The following is a 13,596-nucleotide window of genomic DNA, read 5'->3' as shown; positions in this document are numbered from 1 at the left end:
GGATCACCCTTGTCACCAGTACTATTCAACATATACATCCGCCCACTTCTCAATATCATCAGGAAAACTGATCTTTGTTTCCATTCATACGCTGACGACACCCAACTCTACCTTCGTATCAACGGACAAAAAGACCTTCATCAGCAATTACAGAAATGCCTCTCCTTAATAGACGACTGGATGACCACTAGCTCCCTCAAACTCAACGGATCAAAAACAGAACTTCTTCTCCTACAAGCTAACAAAAATTCCAAAATAAAGACTACATGGACACCTCCCACCATCCTTGGACAGACCATCTCCCCAAGCACCAAAGCCAAGAGTCTCGGAGTCATTTTTGACTCAGGAATGACAATGGATGCACAAATAGGATCAGTGGTGAGCGGATTCCACCATCTCCTCCGCCAACTACGTAGACTCATCCCCTTCATCCCAGAAGAGGACAAAGCGGCAGTTGTGGGAACAATCATCAGTTCCCGACTCGACTACGCAAATTCGCTCTACGTAGGACTACCCCAATATCAGCTTGCGCGCTTACAACTCATCCAAAACACGGCGGCAAGACTGTTAACAGGAAAAAAACCCTGGGAATCCATCTCCCCCTCCCTAAAGAGCCTACACTGGCTAACCGTGAAGAAACGGATCACATTCAAGACCCTCTGCCTCACCCACAAATGCGTACAAGGAAACGCCCCACCATATCTCCGCGAGAAAATAAAACACAACACACCGAATCGCAGTCTTCGATCAGCTAACCAAAACCTCCTTACCATTCCCAAATACCGCTACAAAGCAAAGGGAGAACGAAGATTCGCAGTCCAAGGACCTCGACTATGGAACGCTCTTCCTACCAACATCCGCATGGAAGAAAACCACCAGGCCTTCAGAAAAAAACTAAAGACCTTCCTTTTCTGAGAAGCTGACATCAGAGAATGCATCCAGCGCCTTGAGGCGATTCAGTTCGCATTTGCAGTGCTTTATAAATCATTCATTCATTCATTCATTCAATGTAACAAAATAAAAAAGCCAAGCCAAAGGGGGGTGAATACTTTTGCAAAGCACTGTAGATGAAGCACCCAAATGTTTAGTCAGGGTTGCTATTAAATTTAATTGCCAAGTAATAGTTTCATTGGCCAATTGTTAGGAGATCAATTGATTTCGCCCTAATTCTGGAATTGCTGAACTTCTCTCTTCTGTCACTAGATGGCCGGGTGTCTGGTGACATTAGATAAGATAAGGGCATTGCAAGGACAGATTAGGAATGAATGGGTTGTCTCAGCCAATGGGTAGGGATTTTCTTGGGTCCCTTGGCCTGCTGGGAGAACCTATTTATTTGGGTGGAGTCAGGTGCTCGGTGTTCTGTGCCACCTGGATGGCTGTCTGGGTGGACGTGTGTAATATTGCCCCGGGCTGCTGGGCCAGAAACCTAAGGCCTATCACGGGGACATCTAGCTGCTAGGCTATCTGAGAGCCTATCCAGAAGTAGTGCAGGGTTGGGACTGTGGACTTGTAGTCCAACCAGAAGTAACGGTTCTGCCAGCCGGGGAACCAGTTGTGGTCAGAGATAGAGGGGAAGCTGTTGCCACAAAGGGACCATCCACCTTGCTACTAGAAATCACAGTGAGTGAGCTGAGGCCAGTACCAGAGCAGACTTCTCGCCAGCATGGCACGGTGAAGAAGTGGGTGAAGAAGTGGGAAAGCATCAGCAAGTGCCAATCAGGGACCCTGCGGGACTTGTGGAGTGCCAAGTCAGGGACCTAACATGTCAGCAGGGGTGAAGCTTGATGTGTATCTGTGAGTGCCAAGCCAGGGACCCAGCAGTGAAGCAGGGGTGACACTTGAGGAAGCTACTGAGTGCTACAGTGAAAGAGCTCAGGGGATCCAGTAGTTAATGGTTCTGAAGTCTAGTGAGAGAGACTGAGAGCTCGTTGAGTGAAGACCCTCAGTGAGTGAGTGTGGGGTAAAGAGAACTGTTCATGTTGCAGATAGTTGAATACCTTTACCTTTAATAACAGCTACAAGATTGTTGCCATAGGAGACAGTAGTCCTACCTATACAGAAGTGGTGTCCGGCTGGAGACCTTCACCTGTATAGCTGTCTATGTCTACCTATAGAAGTTTGTGAGTCTGCCAATTAACATTGCCTCTATCTAAGGGTGTCCTGGACCTAATCCTCTCTCCCACAGTTCTGTTTAACCACTTCAGCCCCGGAAGGATTTACCCCCTTCCTGACCAGAGCACTTTTTACAATTCGGCACTGCGTCGCTTTAACTGCTAATTGCGCGGTCATGCAATGCTGTACCCAAACGAAATTTGCGTCCTTTTCTTCCCACAAATAGAGCTTTCTTTTTATGGTATTTGATCACCTCTGCTGTTTTTATTTTTTGCGCTATAAACGGAAAAAGACTGAAAATTTTGAAAAAAAATGATATTTTCTACTTTTTGTTATAAAAAAAATCCAATAAACTAAATTTTAGTCATACATTTAGGCCAAAATGTATTCGGCCACATGTCTTTGGTAAAAAAAATGTCAATAAGCGTATATTTATTGGTTTGCGCAAAAGTTATAGCATCTACAAACTAGGGTACATTTTCTGGAATTTACACAGCTTTTAGTTTCTGACTGCCTATGTCATTTCTTGAGGTGCTAAAATGGCAGGGCAGTACAAAACCCCCCCAAATGACCCCATTTTGGAAAGTAGACACCCCAAGGAAATTGCTGAGAGGCATGTTGAGCCCATTGAATATTTATTTTTTTTGTCCCAAGTGATTGAATAATGACAAAAAAAAGAAAAAAAAAAAAAAATTACAAAAAGTTGTCACTAAATGATATATTGCTCACACAGGCCATGGGCATATGTGGAATTGCACCCCAAAATACATTCAGCTGCTTCTCCTGAGTATGGGGATACCACATGTGTGGCACTTTTTGGGAGCCTAGCCGCGTACGGGGCCCCGAAAACCCAGCACCACCTTCAGGATTTCTAAGGGCATACATTTTTGATTTTACTCCTCACTACCTATCACAGTTTTGAAGGCCATAAAATGCCAAGATGGCACAAACCCCCCCCAAATGACCCCATTTTGGAAAGTAGACACCCCAAGCTATTTGCTGAGAGGCATGGTGAGTATTTTGCAGCTCTCATTTGTTTTTGAAAATGAAGAAAGACCAGAAAAAAAATTTTTTTTTTCTTTTTTCAATTTTCAAAACTTTGTGACAAAAAGTGAGGTCTGCAAAATACTCACTATACCTCTCAGCAAATAGCTTGGGGTGTCTACTTTCCAAAATGGGGTAATTTGGGGGGGGGTTTGTGCCACCTGGGCATTCCATGGCCTCCGAAACTGTGATAGGTAGTGAGGAGTGAAATCAAAAATTTACGGCCTTAGAAAGCCTGAAGGCGGTGCTTGGTTTTCGGGGTCCCGTACGCGGCTAGGCTCCCAAAAAGTCCCACACATGTGGTATCCCCGTACTCAGGAGAAGCAACAGAATTTATTTTGGGGTGTAATTTCACATATCCCCAGGGCATGTTTGAGCAATATAACATTTAGTGACAACTTTGTGCAAAAAAAAAAAAAAAAAAAAAAAATTTGTCATTTTCCCGCAACTTGTGTCACAATATAAAATATTCCATGGACTCGACATGCCTCTCAGCAAATAGCTTGGGGTGTCTACTTTCCAAAATGGGGTCATTTGGGGGGGGTTTGAACTGTCCTGGCATTTTATGCACAACATTTAGAAGCTTATGTCACACATCACCCACTCTTCTAACCACTTGAAGACAAAGCCCTTTCTGACACTTTTTGATTACATGAAAAAATTATTTTTTTTTGCAAGAAAATTACTTTGAACCCCCAAACATTATATATTATTTTAAAGCAAATGCCCTACAGATTAAAATGGTGGGTGTTTCATTTTTTTTTTTTCACACAGTATTTGCGCAGCGATTTTCAAACGCATTTTTTGGGAAAAAAACACACTTTTTTAAATTTTAATGCACTAAAACACACTATATTGCCCAAATGTTTGATGAAATAAAAAAGATGATCTTAGGCCGAGTACATGGATACCAAACATGACATGCTTTAAAATTGCGCACAAACGTGCAGTGGCAACAAAATTAATACATTTTTAATAGCCTTTAAAAGCCTTTACAGGTTACCACTTTAGATTTACAGAGGAGGTCTACTGGAAAAATTACTGCCCTCGATCTGACCTTCGCGGCGATACCTCACATGCATGGTGCAATTGTTGTTTACGTTTGACGCCAGACCGCCGCTTGCGTTCGCCTTAGCGCGAGAGCAGGGGGGACAGGGGTGCTTTTTATTTATTTATTTTTTTTCTTTATTTTTTTTTGCTTTTTTATCTTATTTTTAAACTGTTCCTTTCATTTTTTTTTTTTTTAAATCATTTTTATTGTTATCTCAGGGAATGTAAATATCCCCTATGATAGCAATAGGTAGTGACAGGTACTCTTTTTTGAAAAAATTGGGGTCTATTAGACCCTAGATCTCTCCTCTGCCCTCAAAGCATCTGACCACACCAAGATCGGTGTGATAAAATGCTTCCCCAATTTCCCAATGGCGCTATTTACATCCGGCGAAATCTAAGTCATAAAATGCTCGTAGCTTCCGGTTTCTTAGGCCATAGAGATGTTTGGAGCCACTCTGGTCTCTGATCAGCTCTATGGTCAGCTGGCTGAATCACCGGCTGCATTCTCAGGTTCCCTGTTGAGACAGGAGAGCCAGAGAAAAACACGGAAGACGGTGGGGGCATTCCCTCCCACTGCTTGTAAAAGCAGTCTCGAGGCTAATTAGCCGCTAGGATTGCTTTTACATGAAAGCCGACCGCTGGCTAAAAAGAATGATACCAAGATGATACCTAAACCTGCAGGCATCATTCTGGTATAACCACTCAAAGTCGTGAATGGCGTACCTGAAGACAAAAAAATGGTTAACAATAAAGCACAGTAAACGTTAAAGTATAAAAAATTGCATACCTGAAAAGCAAACATGATAAAACATAATAACAATAAAACATTGCAGAATAGAATACAGTAAAAAAGAGCAGAACAATAGAGAGAGAATAGAGAGAGAGAGAACAATAAAACGACAACTATTTTTTTTTATTTTTGTTTGTGTTTTTTTTTTTTTTTACACTTTTTTTTTTGTAACTGTAACTTTTATAACTGTAACCGGTTCCAGGTTCGAGTCTCTCAAAATGCGATGGCATCTTGGGAGACCCTGTGAAAGTGTGCCCTAGTCTGTGCAATGCTGTACCCAACGCTAATACTCAACTAGTGTATGGTAGCGTTCAAAACATTGACCAATGCAAAGACCAGGATTGTCAGGACAGGAGGGACAATAATAGCGGGCATCACGTCTATATCCGCGCTTGCTGCAGACACAACATCTTTTTGGGGGGGTTCGTTGGGTAGGGGTACTCGGGAGGATATATAAATGCCTCTCATGCAGCCGACTGCATTTGGTTGGGGATGTGAATGGGGGAAGTACGGGCGCTGCAGAAGCGGTGGGTTCCCAATTAGGATTGGCGAATGCAGCAGGAAGGGCACTATGGGCACGACGGGCCTGTGTTTGTCTTTTTGGTGGCAGCGGGACACTACTTGTGCTTGCCACCTCACCAGCTTGAACTGCACTTATGGGACTCGCCACGTCACCAAGTGTTACTGCAGTGCTGGTTTGACTACGACCGGGGTGTACTACGCCGCTGGTGCTTGCCAGTTCACCAAAACGCTACAAAAAAAAAGTGTCAGTGATCGATCGATACTGCACTTGGGTGGGCTGGACTGGGCTGGGCCGGGCGGAGGGGCAAAACGCAGGTGCTAGCAGGTATCTGGGCTGATCCCGCTAACACTGCGTTTTTGGGAACCCTAAACTGCTGGGGACGCTAGTATAGATCTGATCGGATCAGATATTGATGCGTTCAGATACTATACCACTAAGGGAGGTGTACGGTGCGTGTACGGTGCGTGCGTGGGTGTTCGCGGTACTGGCGCTAATCTGACGCTGCCTAGGGCGACGCATATCACCGCCGGGCGATCAGGGGGCTAAACCTTTATTCGGTAATAAACGGCGGGTGCCCTGACACTATAAAAAATAAACGAACTAACCAGCGTCACCCGTAACGGTTATACGGTGATCAGTGGTGAAAGGGTTAACTAGGGGCCATCAAGGGGTTAAAACATTTATTAGATAGTATATGGGGGTCCCTGTCGCTATAAAACACTGACGGCGAACCTAAATATTTACGTCCCTAACTAGCGTCACCAGCGACACTAATACAGCGATCAGAAAAATGATCGCTTAGCGACACTGGCGACAGGGGGTGATCAAGGGGTTAAAACTTTATTAGGGGGGTAAGGGGGGTACCCTAGACCTACAGGGGGCTAAACCTTTATTCGGTAATAAACGGCGGGTGCCCTGACACTATAAAAATAAACTAACTAACCAGCGTCACCCGTAACGGTTATACGGTGATCAGTGGTGAAAGGGTTAACTAGGGGGCAATCAAGGGGTTAAAACATTTATTAGGTAGTATATGGGGGTCCCTGTCGCTATAAAACACTGACGGCGAACCTAAATATTTACGTCCCTAACTACCGTCACCAGCGACACTAATACAGCGATCAGAAAAATGATCGCTTAGCGACACTGGTGAGGGGGGGTAATCAAGGGGTTAAAACTTTATTAGGGGGGGTAAGGGGGGTACCCTAGACCTACAGGGGGGTAATACTAACTGTCCCACCACTGCTAACTGTCACAAACTGACACTATGCAGTAATCAGGAAAAAAAAACAAAAAAAAACAAAAAAAACCTGCTTGGTGTCAGTTTGTGACAGGGGGGGGGGGGTGATTGGGGGGGGATCGGGGGCGATCGGGGGGGGATCGGGGGTGTAATATATGCCTGGCATGTTCTACTGTGTTGTGTGTGAGTGTTGGTGCACTTACATGTCATCTCTCCTCGGCGCTGGAACGGAAACTGCCAGACCGAGGAGAGATGACATCACATCCTCTGCCTCTGTGTACTATACAGAGGCAGGGGATGTTTCTCATTGGCTGGGAGCGATCGCGAGGGGGGGGCCACGATCGGATGGCCTCCCCCTCGTCTGTCATCGCTCCCAACCAAATGCCGACCGCAGCTGGCACCGGGGGGGGGTCCGATCGGACCCCCCACCCGCGGGAAGGCAATCACGTACTAGGTACGTGATTTTGCCTGCCCGTGCCGCTCTGCTCACGTATATATGCGTGAGGCGGTCGGCAAGTGGTTAAGAGACAATAAACTCCCCACAACATGATGCTGCCACCACCATGTTTCATGGTTGTTCATTTTCCGCCACACATAGCGTTTTGCTTTTAGGCCAAAAAGTTCAATTATGGTCTCATCTGACCAGAACACCTTCTTCCACATGTTTGCTGTGTCCCCCACATGGCTTCTCGCAAACTGCAAATGGGACTTCTTATGGCTTTCTTTTAACAATAGCTTTATTCTTGCCACTCTTCCATAAAGGCCAAATTTGTAGAGTGTACAACTAATAGATATAAGGTAACCATAATAACAGAAATCATGACATGACTAGTGATCCAAGAAACAGGTGTCTGTAAGTTGAATCTCAACGCATTTCGCAAGATAACACTCGCATCCTCAGGAGAAGTATGTCTAAATAACTGAAAACAGAGACCAGGTTGTTAGAGGATTAGAGAAAAAAAACACTCACACCTTTGGTTTAGGCAAATATAGTATAAGCAATATTTTCAGTTCAGACAAAAATGTTCAATTTGAATCCACACAAGGGAAGAAGATTTCCTCTACATGAGGCATTGTGGCATAAACCTCACGGATGTAGGTGCAAACACAGCAAGAGAAATTGTCCAATGGTCTGTACTGTCCCTCCTGTGAGTTGTGAAGGGGGGAGAGGAAACAAGATTGGCCCCTAACATGTCCCAGCTGCCTCAAGGAGGTGGGCCTGGGGAAACAGATACTACATGAAAAGAGGCACCAGTTCAAATATACACAGGGGTGATGTGGATAGATGAAACCACCAAGTGCATGTGACTAGGAGTAGAGTGATAAGTGAGTAAAAATCAAGCAATAAAAATATAGTAAATAGAAAAATTAGGCTGGTGATGCCTGGCAAGAAATTCGCGATGAGACTACTATCAAGTGAACAAAAGAGAGATTGGACCCACTCAGTATATATGTATATATATATATATATACAGTGCCTTGAAAAAGTATTCATATCCCTTTAAATTTTCCACATTTTGTTATTTTGCAACCAAAAACGTAAATGTATTTTATTGGGATTTCATGTGATAGACCAACACAAAGTGGCACATAGATGTGAAGTAGAAGGAAAATGATAAATGGTTTTCCAAATTTTTTACAAATAAATATCTGAAAAGTGTGGCGTGCATTTGTATTCAGCCTCCTTTACTCCGATACCCATAACTAAAATCTAGTGGAACCAATTTCCTTCAGAAGTAATCTAATTAGTAAATAGAGTCCACCTGTGTGTAATTTAATCTCACCTGAGCCTCCAACAGTGCATTGTGCCTTTACGTGGTACAGACACTACAGATGTCCCTTTAAACCGCTGACACACTTTTTCCACACTTCTTACCTTAATGCAGCTTTAACATCAGGTGCACAGGTGCCAGCAAGCTAACCTTTCAGTGAGGAACAGTAGAACATGTGAGCACCAATTGTGGTGTTCAGCTTCAAGCTGAGAGCTCGCAGAGAGGTTATCCAAGCATCAAGTGAATTTTAGGGGCTTCCTGCCTGTGTTCATTGGTCAGTCCTGCAACAAAACACAACCCAAACATGAGGTTCCCTCACAGGACCAATAATCACAGTCCAAAACAAAATCCACTCCTTAGTTCCCACCTGCCACTGATTGAGGACCCGGGGGATCGAATACGTATACAAGCTTTTGGCCCTGGATGGTATAAAGCCCCCCCACCCATTTTTGCTTAGGAAAATCCCTATAAGCTGCTCTCCTGTTGGTATATGACCCTGTTGTGAGTGGCCAAATATTTTCCCTCAGCTCCCCCCTTCTGCTTTAGGGGATGCAGAGAACATGGCACCCTTTTTCATGTCTTGTGATCCTGTCCTAAAACTTTTCAATTTTGGGCTCAGGTTTACTTATGGATCAGATCAGTCTTAAAAGTTTCTTTAGTGCGTTGACATGGGAAGCCTTGTTGCATAAGCCTATCCCATCCTTGACCAAGACCCAGAGGAAGCTGGTGGGTTTTGTCTTCCTGGCGGCTCAGCAACCATCAGCCAGGCCATGGTGCCAGCCATTCCTTAATTTTGCTGAGGTCAAACAGTGTTTTAGGGGAACCATGGTTTATGAGAAACTCACGTCTATCCTTATGGATACACATACTACAATTCTGAAGATTTGGGACCTGAGAAAAATCTTTTAATGATTGCTTAGACCAGTGGCGGCCCATCCATTAAGGGCGCAGGGGTGCAGGGATGCCGCCCCACATCCATGCGCTCGGCCCAGTACTGCGCCCAGAGCACACCCACTTGTGTGACAATAGTGAATGAATATTCACTAATGTCTCCCTCATTCTCCTCCCGGCCAATCGGGAAGCCCCTATTGGCCAGGGAGTCTTAGGACTCCCTGGCCTATCGTGTCTCAGGACACACTTCCTGTCTCTCTGTGTGTTCCCTGGCAGAATCAGTCAGAGTGGCCCCGGCTCTTCATTCCCCCTGCCTCCATAAGGTAAGGCATCTGCCGTTCGTCTCCCGCAGGGGGTAGGTGCCAGGTGATCGCAGCTGTCCGTCACAGGGAGGGGGGTTGCCGGGTAAACGCTGCCATCCGTCTCCTGCACCAGCCACCACTGGCCTAAACCTGGACCATTTCTTGCCCTTTGTATGACTACTTGCACCGTTTGTTTTTCTTCAGGGTAATGCAGTGGAATGGATCTCACAGGAACTCTCCCCTTACCCCCTACACATAGTCAAGTCTTTCCATTTCTTCTATTTTCTCTCTTTCTGCTCTCCCCCTTATGAGCCATCATAGACCATAGGTGGCTGCTTCTCCTCTTTCCTTCCTTTTCCTCTACGCTCCTTCACCCCTTCTTGTCTCTTTTTGTGTCATGGCGAGAATTTTTAGGTACACGCGTCTACCTAATGATCTTCAATATTGGGTCTGTTTGCTTATTAAAGTGGATGTAAACCAAAATTCATGAACTTGAGCTGAGAAATTCCTTATCTGTCTCCAAAGCCCTATGTTCAGTGTGTTTGTGCTGCTCCATTCTTCTGTTATCAGCATGAGAACTTCTGACAAGCTCTCCCTGAAATGGGAGATAAAAGCAACCTGGAATGTGTGTTATGGGAGTTTGCTATAAATAGATTAGCAGACAGCTTGACTTGTAAAAGCACAGCTCAAAAAGCATTTTCCTACTTCTGCCAATTTGGAGGGGGGTGTGTGCCTTTCCTCCAATCAGCTGTTACACAGAGTATGTCAGCATGACACTCCTGCTGCTAAATGAGGAAGTGAAAATTCTTACTGATATAAGAATTCTAAAAAATATAGCAAGATGAAGACAGCAGATATACATATAAAACTTATGTAGGAGGATTTGTTTATTCTTTGTGTTTCATCTGAGTCTATTCACTTCACTGGGTATACAGTATCTCACAAAAGTGAGTACACTCCCTTTACATTTTTGTAAATAATTTATTATATTTTTTCATTTGACACTGAAGAAATGACACATGGCTACAATGTAAAGTAGTCAGTGTACATCTTGTATAACAGTGTAAATTGCTGTCCCCTCAAAATAACTCAACACACAGCCATTAATATCTAAACTGCTGGCAACAAAAGTGAATACACCCCTAAGTGAAAATGTCCAAATTGGGCCCAATTAGATATGTGTTGCATGTGACTCATTAGTGTTACAAGGTCTCAGGTGGGGAGCAGGTGTGTTAAATTTGGTGTTATCGCTCTCACTCTCTCATACTGGTCACTGGAAGTTCAACATGGCACCTCATGGCAAAGAACTCTCTGAGGATCTGAAAAAAAGAATTGTTGCTCTACATAAAGATGGCCTAGGCTATAAGAAGATTACTAAGACCCTGAAACTGAGCTGCAGCACGGTGGCCAAGACCATACAGCAGTTTAACAGGACATTTTCATTTTCCACACAGAACAGGCTTTGCCATGGTCTTCCAAAGAAGTTGAATGCACATGCTCAGCGTCATATCCAGAGGTTATCTTTGGGAAATAGACGCATGAGTGCTGCCAGCATTGCTGCAGAGGTTGAAGGGGTGGGGGGTCAGCCTGTCAGTGCTCAGACCATACGCCGCACACTGCATCAAATTGGTCTGCATGGCTGTCGTCCCAGAAGGAAGCCTCTTCTAAAGATTATGCACAAGAAAGCCTGCAAACAGTTTGCTGAAGACAAGAAGACTAAGGACATGGATTACTGGAACCATGTCCTGTGGTCTGATGAGACCAAGATAAACTTATTTGGTTCAGATGGTGTCAAGCATGTGTGTGGCGGAACCAGGTGAGGAGTACTAAGACAAGTGTGTCTTGCCTACAGTCAAGCATGGTGGTGGGAGTGTCATGGTCTGGGCCTGTATGAGTGCTGCCAGCACTGGGGAGCTACAGTTCATTGAGGGAACCATGAATGGCAACATGTACTGTGACATACTGAAGTAGAGCATGATCCCCTTCCTTTGGAGACTGGGCTGCAGGGCAGTATTCCAACATGATAACGACCCAAAACACACCTCCAAGACAACCACTGCCTTGCTAAAGAAGCTGAGGGTAAAGGTGATGGACTGGCCAAGCATGTCTCCATACCTAAATCCTATTGAGCATCTGTGGGCATCCTCAAATGGAAGGTGGAGGAGTGCAAGGTCTATAACATCCACCAGCTCCATGATGTCATCATGGAGAAGTGGAAGAGGACTCCAGTGGCAACCTGTGAAGCTCTGGTGAACCCCATGCCCAAGAGGGTTAAGGCAGTGCTGGAAAATAATGGTTGCCACACAAAATATTGACACTTTGGGCCCAATTTGGATATTTTCACTTAGGGGTGTACTCACTTTTGTTGCCAGCGGTTTAGACATTAATGGCTGTGTGTTGAGTTATTTTGAGGGGACAGCAAATTTACACTGTTATATAAGCTGTACACCAGGGGTAGGCAACCCCCGGCACGGGTACTGCAAACGGCATGCGATACCTCTTTTGCCGGCACTTAACTCCCTTCCCATCAGTAGAGCAGCACAGGGAAGTGTCAGTGAGACACTAATGCATTCCAATTTCAGAATTCCCCATGCCGCACCTGCACTGAGGGGGAGGCACTGTGCCCCCATACAGTGCCTTGCAAAAGTATTCACCCCCTTGGCTTTTTACCTATTTTGTTACATTATAGCCTTTAGTTGTTTTTTTAACATGAATTATCTGTGATGGATCAGAACACAATAGTTTAAGTTGGTGAAGTAAAATTAGAAAAATATATACATAAAAATTTTTTCAGAAATAAAAAACTGATAATTGGTATGTGCCTATGTATTCACCCCCTTTGTTATGAAGCCCATAAAAGCTCTGGTGCAACCAATTACCTTCAGAAGTCACATAATTAGCGAAATGATGTCCACCTGTGTGCAATCTGAGTGTCACATGATCTGTCATTACATAGACACACCTTTTTGAAAGGCCCCAGAGGCTGCAACACCTAAGCAAGAGGCACCACTAACCAAACACTGCCATGAAGACCAAGGAACTCTCCAAACAATTAAGGGACAATGTTGTTGAGAAGTACAAGTCAGGGTTAGGATATAAAAAAATATCCAAATATTTGATGATGCCTAGGAGCACCATCAAATCTATCATAACCAAATGGAAAGAACATGGCACAACAGAAAACTTGCCAAGAGACGGCCGCACACCAAAACTCATGGAACGGGCGAGGAGGGCATTAATCAGAGAGGCAGCACAGAGACCTAAGGTAACCCTGGAGAAGCAGAAGAGTTCCACAGCAGAGACTGGAGTATCTGTACATAGGATGACAATAAGCTGTACGCTACTTTCAGCAAAAAACAAAATGGCACATTTTGAGTTTGCGAAAAGGCACGTGGGAGACTCCCAAAATGTATGGAGGAAGGTGCTCTGCTCTGATGAGACTAAAATTTAACTTTTTGGCCATCAAAGAAAACGCTATGTCTGGCGCAAACCCAACACATCACATCGCCCAAAGAACACCATCCCCACAGTGAAACATGGTGGTGGCAGCATCATTCTGTGCTGATGTTTTTTCAGCATTTGGGACTGGGAAACTGGTTAGAGTTAAGGGAAAGATGGATGGTGCTAAATACAGGGATATTCTTGAGCAAAACCTGTACCACTCTGTGTGAGATTTGAGGCTAGGACGAAGGTTCACCTTCCAGCAGGACAATGACCCCAAACACATTGCTAAAGCAACACTTGAGTGGTTTAAAGGGAAACATTTAAATGTGTTGGAATGGCCTAGTCAAAGCCCAGACCTCAATCCAATAGAAAATCTGTGGTCAGACTTAAAGATTGCTGTTCACAAGCGCAAACCATCCAACTTA

The 13,596-nt window shown here is 44.5% G+C and overlaps 1 protein-coding gene across 2 annotated transcripts in view; it reads right to left on the bottom strand.

The window, feature by feature from the left end:
* LG01H22orf15 (linkage group 01 C22orf15 homolog) overlaps positions 1-13,596 on the bottom strand; it is a 623,789-nt gene that overhangs the window by 127,481 nt on the left and 482,712 nt on the right. The window contains exon 3 of one of the 2 annotated variants that reach the window (XM_073629191.1): positions 8,639-8,815. The exons of the other annotated variant lie outside the window; for it this stretch is intronic. The gene's annotated coding sequence lies outside the window, so the exon portion shown is untranslated. The remainder of the gene's footprint in view (positions 1-8,638; positions 8,816-13,596) is intronic. 2 annotated transcript variants of the gene reach the window in all.

Source organism: Aquarana catesbeiana, linkage group LG01, assembly GCF_042186555.1.
Source record: "Aquarana catesbeiana isolate 2022-GZ linkage group LG01, ASM4218655v1, whole genome shotgun sequence".
Lineage (NCBI taxonomy): Eukaryota > Metazoa > Chordata > Amphibia > Anura > Ranidae > Aquarana > Aquarana catesbeiana.
The sequence above is the reverse complement of the archived record's forward strand: the minus strand, read 5'-3'. Positions and strand labels throughout refer to the sequence as shown.